The sequence below is a fragment of the Apium graveolens genome, chromosome 5 (assembly GCF_009905375.1).
Source record: "Apium graveolens cultivar Ventura chromosome 5, ASM990537v1, whole genome shotgun sequence".
NCBI lineage: Eukaryota > Viridiplantae > Streptophyta > Magnoliopsida > Apiales > Apiaceae > Apium > Apium graveolens.
The window spans coordinates 253,647,000-253,655,012 of NC_133651.1; the positions used below are offsets into that span (position 1 = coordinate 253,647,000).

Here is an 8,013-nt window from a genome sequence, read left to right on the forward strand (position 1 = left end):
CTCATTTTTGCACGTAGAGAACTCACAAATATTGACAAGTCAAAATGAAGATGTGAAGAATTGGAGATATCGATAAGTCAGTTTCTCATATAGAGACCTCGGAGATATCGACAAGTCAAAATGTATATAGAGATCTCAGAGACATCGATAAGTCATTTTTACATACAGAGATCTCAGACACATGACAAGTCATTTCACATGCAAGGATCTAGAGATCTCGACAAGTCAAGTATACTTATAGATAACTTTGAGATCTCGATAAGTCATTATACTTATCGAGATGTCACTTCTCTATAGAACAAATTGGAGATCTCAACATGCCTCTCAAATATAGAATGCATACAAGTTAAATATTCAAGATTATCAGTTAATAAACGATCTATCAACTAGATTGAAAAGTCTACAAAGCAGCTAGAAGAATACAAGATCAAAGGCCAAGATTAACTAGATAAAGGATGGTCACAAACCTGCAAGATTCTGCACACTACACCATAAATTGCCTATTATAACATTAAAAAAATGTTGCAGTAGGGGGTAAATATGTTGCTCCTGCCCCACTTATAAGCTAAGGTAATATTTTATTAAAGATAGTTTTTTCAATGTTTCCCTAGGGGTCTAAGGTAACATATGATCCTGCAACTGTAACATGTATGTTTATGTTACCCTAGACCCCTAAGGTAACACATAATATGTCTATTGTAATTTAATATATGTTACCTTAGAGTGACACAATTATTTTTTTTAAAAATAGGACCCAATATGGGCCCCACACTGTAGTGACGTGAAATTATGACATGGCATGCTGACGTAGCATTTGTGGGGCCCACAATGCTGATATGGCTTGCAGCCTCTATACTAATATGACATGTGGGCCCACAGTGGTGATGTGGCATGTGGGTCCCACTTTTTGTTTATATCAATTATGTACCTAGGGTAACACTTTAGTGGCTTTTGTAACAAATGTACCTTGGCTATTGAAATATTTTAATAAGCTGTTGTAACACTTTAATAAACTACTGTAACATTTTACAAGAAACAAAATGAAAAACTACTATTTAAAATTATGAAACGACAACCAAAATATTCTTAACTAAACAAACTAATTCACGTTCTTTACATTATATTAGCATAATATTATAAACTTAAAAAATAATACTAGAAGCTACTGCTCATTAACTTATGCTTGGATTTGCTTCACTTTCTCATCGAATTCAACATCATGGCTTTCCCTTATTTTTCTATGTCCCAGTCTTTTCTGTTCCCTGAAAAATACATTCGCTTAGCTACATAAAATATGATTTCCACTAATGCATAAACTAAAAAGATAACTTATTTCTTATAATTAACAGCAAACTATAGTACAATATTAATCCACAAACTAAAAAAGATAACTTATTTCTTATAATTAGCAACAAACTTATTGTACAAATTATACAGGCAAAGCATACTGAAGCAAGCTCTATAGAGATATAAATTTAAGATCTTGTATAATTGCTACAAAAGCAACTAGATTCAAATGTGAACAGACAGATTACCTCCAGATGAACAAGAATAACTCTGATTGGCAGAATTAAGCCCCACTGATTGTTGGCTTTCCGAAAAAGAAGACGAAACCCGCTACATAAAGAAAAGGTATGATATCTTCAGTAACAACTGCAAGAACTACTTCCTTATCCTTCGAGTTCTCAATTGCAACAACTTTAAGCACACGAGCATCAACCTATTTAAACAAAGCATCTTTAAACTTAAACTATATATAAATCATTAATTTCATCATAATGGAGGATATACAAATGTTTTATACCTGTACTATATATACAATTCCAATTTCAAAAATTAAACAACCAAGGCCGAAAAGCAAGCTAAACATCATCAGTTTAAACTTTCTTTTACATAATCGAGTATTATTTTACCAAATCGACAATCAAATATAAAAATGTGTGTATTTGATTGAGAATTCGATTGTACCTGAGGAAAAAGCTGCATCAAATGTTTATAAACAGAATCTAAACTCGTCATCTTCAGCACCTTTTAACAACAAACTGCAAGCACATAACAAACTAAGTCACACACAAAAACCAAACATCATAGTACCATAACATGAACATAAAAAAAAATACATGAAACATTAATATAAGAGAGAAACACATAGTATTGTATATTAAACAATCGTAACATAAGCAGTGGAGATCAAAATAAATTAAATAATAAAACTAAAATATATTAATATAAATCAAGAAAACAGAGCAGAATTAAATATGGTATAAAATACCCATCAATAAAATCAAATCAAACATTAAAAATAAATTAAACATATCCATATATATCTCGCTCATAGAAACCACATTACAATGCTCAGAGAAAAATAAACGAGAAACTTACCTTGAATTAGGTCTCTTCAACTATAACAGCTAACATTAAAGCGAAAATCAGGACCTTAAATCAAAGTGAGAACCCCAATTCATTTTCAACAATCATGGAATTTTTGAGCTTATCTTTTACCTACATAAAAAATAATAAATTGATTAACTGAAATTTAAATAAATAAATACCTAAGTGAAAACTCAAAATCAGGAACCCCCAATTTGAAGACTCGACAAGATCTGAATCCGTAGAAACTGAGAAGAACCGAAGTACGAGACTTGAAGAAGCGAATTGAATCTCTAGTTGAAGAATCCATTTAAAGCGATGGTGAGAACTAGAGAGATAATTAAATCTTTAATTGGAAAACTCATTTCAACCCATTTGAATGAAAGTGTGAATGAGTAAGGAAAAGACCCAAATAAGAAGAGAATTAGAATGAGATAAACAAGAGAATTGAAAAAAGAAATGAGAAAGTAAGACGAGAATATAGAGAGCATCCAGCTATAGAGAGGGTAACGAGTGAACAATATGAGTGAGAAGGAGACTTGGTGGGTTGAAAAACTTGAAATGGGCTAAAAAATTGGGCGACTTTTACCTAAAAAATAGCCGCTCATATAAAAATTGGGCTATGTGTTTGAAACTTTTTATGTATTTCATGAAGTTATGTATGGAAATTGTAATAAATGAGTATTTATTTATGTTTCAGTAAATAAATAATTGCTTTTATGTATTTTTACTTTTACATCATTGATTTAGAATTTAATATTTTTATTTTGAAATAATATCTATAAATATTTATGTTAATAGTGGAGGTAGATTTTACTATATATATTTATTAAGAAATCTTTAAATTGGAAATTTAATTAGTATTATAAAATTCCTTTTTTAATTATGGAGAAAATATGTAGATCATTATGTATCTTATTTATTAAAGTTAATTCGTGTATCACCTCAAATTCTTGTAAAATTAATATTTAATCTTAAAATAGTATTATATTTTTGTTTTTAATACCTCAAGGTAACACTTATCCATGTATGTTGCAAACTTCAAAACTTTGTAACTAATGCAACACCAAGTTTTTGCCTAAGCTAACATACAAATACAACGTTATATTAGGTCATAAGTAGCATACCTAAGGCAACATATTTGGCTAACATTTGTCAAAAGAGGGTTGTGATAGGTCATTTATGGTGTAGTGTGCACATATTTGCTAAGCTGGAAATGAAAATAGAAAAAGGTTACTTTAGAAAGTAGTTCAGTACATTTTAGTGCAAGTCTTGTAAACCCGTGCTGCTAGTGTATAAAACATGCACTGGTCCTTCGTTTAGTAGTAACAAAACAAATCAAATTTTCTTGTATTCTCTCAAGAAAGAAGCTGAGCTCTTATATTTTTAAGAACACATAATTTGTAGCAAGACAAACTTAATTAATACAAATTAAGTGAGTTTTAAAATACTGTTAGGAGCAATTGATGATATCGAACAAAAATTATCAGAAGTTGACATCAGAACTTATATATCAGCGGATGCTGATGACATCAACGGATGATGAAATATCAACGAATGATAGGATATCAACGGATGATGATTTCAACGGATGATGATGTTAACGTATAATGAAATCAGTATTTGTCACATCAGTTGATCTTCGAGGAGGAAAAGGAAACGTGAATTTCAAGGCGGTAAAGAACTTTATCTCAGAAGCAATAATATAGGTTTCCTTGTTGTTAATAGAATATGATTCCTTATACATTGGTAGTTGTGCTCTATATAAAGCACATATTAGGTTCATGCTATATGCATTGCCACATTGTTATATCTTTCGCATTACCTAGCAGCTCTCAAGGATATTTATTCATCCTTTCGAGAGAGTACATGTGTAATACGTTTTTATCAGTTAATTTAAAAACTGTTGATTCTGTTGAAGCTTTGTCGATTAGATTGTATTAACTGTATTCACCCCCCCTCTACAGTTGATTAAGGGCCTAACAATTGGTATCGGAGCTTGCTGTTAACATACAAATAGTTTAATATCTGAAGATCAATCTACAATGACAAACAAAGAAGAAGAGACACAGAATCCGAAGCCACAACCCCCAGCTGCATCACAGATAAGCAGCAACATGAGTAGGTATGAAGCAATTAAGGTGCCTATCCTGAAGATACATGAATATCCGATCTGGAAAGTCAGGATGACCATGTGTTTGGAAGCCACAGATCCTGAATACCTAAGCAGGATCTATGACGGTTCTCATAAACCAATGAAGGTAGTTGTTTCGCTTACAGGAGAACCATAGAAGATGATAGACAAAGACAGGAAGGAGTATACTCCTGAAGATATCTCGTCTATCATGAAAGATGCTAAGGTTAGACATATTCTGCACAACAGTCTTGATAGTGTTATGTCCAATAGAGTCATTGGATATAAAACAACAAAAGAGATATGTGATGCTTTAGAAGTAAAGTGTCAAGGTACAACTGCTATCAAGAAGAACAGGAGGACAATACCTACTCAAGAATATGAGCACTTTGACTCAATGGACAATGAGTCCCTAACTGAGATCTATGACGGATTTCAGAAGTTGCTGAATGACTTATCCCTTGTCAACAAAGAATATGATTTGGAGGACTCAAACTTAAAGTTCCTACTTGCTCTCCCTGAAAAGTGGGACTTTAAAGTCACATCAATCAGGGATAACTATAATCTTGATATCACACCTCTAGATGAGATCTATGGAGTTCTGAAAACTCATGAACTAGAGATGGAGCAAAGGAGCAAGAGGAAAGGATCAAAAGCTAAACCAGTTACACTCAAAGTTGAAGAGAAGCCAAAGGAGAATGCTAGGAAGAAAAGCTACTCCAAAGGGAAAACCATGATTGCTAAATCAGATACTGAATCAGATACTGAATCAGATACTGACAGTGATCATAACAACAATGAAGATATGGATCAAATGGCTGCCCTACTGGTTAAAAGTTTCAAGAAGATGGTCTACAGAAACTTCAAGAAAGGGAGAAGATTTTCCAGAAAAGGTTCTAGTTCCTCAAACTCTGATAAGAGGAACAACAAAAGAGATACTGATTGGAAGGAAGCTAGATCTGGAAAACCTGACAAGTCAAAAGAGAGATGTTACAACTGTGATGAACTTGGACACTTTGCAGCTGACTGCAGAAAACCCAGAGCTGAGAAAAAATGAGCTTTGATCTCAAAGAAGAGAAACTGGGATGATTTATCAGACTCAGATGATGGGATCAATTATGCTCTTATGGAAAATGCTTATGCTGAGGCCGGCAATGCTGAATTAAAGGTACCTCAATCTACTCTTGTATTTGATACTTATGATATTTATGAATTAAGATTATTTCTTAAGTATCTGCATGTTAGTTTTAGGGATCAAACCTTAGAGAATAATAGAATCAAGAGTGAAAAATATGTGCTAAAGAAAAGGAATAATTACCTAGAAAGTGAGTTGCTTTCCATGCTAGAAATTCAAAAAGAAAGAGATAATGCTGTTTATGTTAAAGAAAAATTGTTAGAAAAATATGCTTATCTAGAAAAAGAGCTAGCTAAAAAGAGAGAAGTCATTAAACTTTGGACTAACTCAAGAAAGATAACGCATGAAATCTTAAAAAATGTCTGTTGGGGATCAGGATTAGGATATTCAACTAGATCTAATTCTGATAAGAAAAGTGGAGAAGAAACTAAGAAAACAGAACCAATAAAAACTGATAGTCAGGTCAAATTGAACAAGGTTCAAATAAAGACCATTAAGTTTAATCCAAGTACTAATAATGTTAAATCAATCCATGAGGAAGGTAGTACCTCAGCACCTAGATCAAACTTAATTACTGAAAAGTGTGAACAAGTTCACACAAATTCAGTAAATATTGGTTCAATGACTCAGAAACAGCTTAAGCAAAAGCTGAAGGACTTACACATGAAAGACAAGAGGAAAAGGTCTAAGAAAAATAGGAATGGCAAGGTAGGTGTTAATAGGAATGGAAATTATGTGACTCCTCCTAATGCACCTATAAAGACCTGTTCAAACTGTGGTATCACTAATCATCTTGTTAATTCTTGCTGGAAGAATAAAGAGATAAAAGCCGTTCCTTCTAAATCAGAGTTTAGGAATAAAACGGCTAGATATAAACCACAAAATCCTTATTTTCATTGTGGCAGTGTTTGGCACTCTATTTATACATGTAAAGAGTATCACAGTTTGTATTATGATTTTTATAAACTGAAACCCTCTTTAGTTAAAGCAAAATTTATTTTTGCATGTATAAATACTAATAGTAAGAATGTTATAAATTCTGATATGAAGTCTTCTGCTGCATATGTTAACAAACTTAAAAAGGCCAAAGGATCCAAGCAAGCCCGGGTCCTTAAAAACACTAACTGATTCAAATTACTGATTACAGGGTGACAGGAGGAATGCTCTAGTCTTGGACAGTGGATGCTCAGGACATATGACTTGTTATAAATCCCTGCTATCAGAATTTGAGAAGAAGGCTGGCCCAAGCGTTTCTTATGGAGATGGAAACTTGTGAAAAATCTTGGGATATGGCAAAATCAAGATTGGAAATGTCATCATTGAAAATGTAGCTCTGGTTGCAGGACTCAAGCATAATCTGATCAGTATGAGTCAAATCTGTGACAGAGGTTACCATGTCAATTTTTATAAGGAGAATTGTGAAATTGTCAGTAAGTCTGATGACAAGATCACATTGACTGGTGTGAGACATTGTAGTTTATATGAAGTCAAGGTCTCCATAAGAATTGATAATTCAGAAGTTTGTCTACTAAGTAGAACATCTGTGGAAGACAGCTGGAACTGGCGTACAAGACTTTCTCACCTCAACTTCAACAATATCAATGAATTTGTGAGGAAAGATCTTGTAAGAGGATTGCCCAGTGCAATGTTTACTCTTGATGGCTTATGTGTTTCATGCCATAAATCCAAACAAAGGAAGACATCTTTCAAAAGTAAAACTGAATCCTCCATTATTGAACCATATTATCTACTTCATGTTGATCTCTTTGTTCCAGTGAATGTTATGTCTATTGTCAAGAAGAGGTATACACTTGTGATTGTTGATGAATATACAAGATACACATGGGTGTATTTTCTGCACACCAAGGATATATCTCCATCCATTTTTCTTGATCATGTGAGGGAGCTGGAAAAAGGATCAATATACAAAGTGAAGATCATCAGAAGTGATAATGGAACTGAATTCAAGAATAGCTCTATGGAAGAGTTCTACAAACTCAAGGGGATAAAATAAGAGTTTTCTGCTCCTGGAACTCCATAACAAAATTGAGTTGTTGAAAGAAGGAATAGAACTCTAATAGAAGCTGCAAGAACCATGCTAGAAGAAGCAAGATTGCCTACCTACTTCTGGGCTGAGGCTGTGCAAACTGCTTGTTATACACAAAATGTAACATTGATCAACAAGCATGGAAAAACACCATTTGAGATGGTGAAAGGGAAGAAGCCAAATTTGAAATACTTTTATATATTTGTTTGTAAGTGTTTTGTTCTCAAAACTCATCTGGAGCAGCTTACCAAGTTTGACTTAAAAACTGATGAAAGAATCTTTGTGGGATATCTATTGTCTACAAAAGCCTTTAGAGTTTATAATCTG

The 8,013-nt window shown here is 33.0% G+C and overlaps 1 long non-coding RNA gene across 1 annotated transcript; it reads right to left on the bottom strand.

The window, feature by feature from the left end:
- Positions 1-1,114: 1,114 nt before the first annotated feature.
- Positions 1,115-2,724, bottom strand: LOC141659234 (uncharacterized). The gene is made up of 4 exons (XR_012549678.1): positions 2,383-2,724; positions 1,969-2,042; positions 1,536-1,720; positions 1,115-1,262 (listed from the first exon to the last, which is right to left on the bottom strand). It is a non-coding gene; the product is annotated as an uncharacterized LOC141659234 (long non-coding RNA).
- Positions 2,725-8,013: the final 5,289 nt, after the last annotated feature.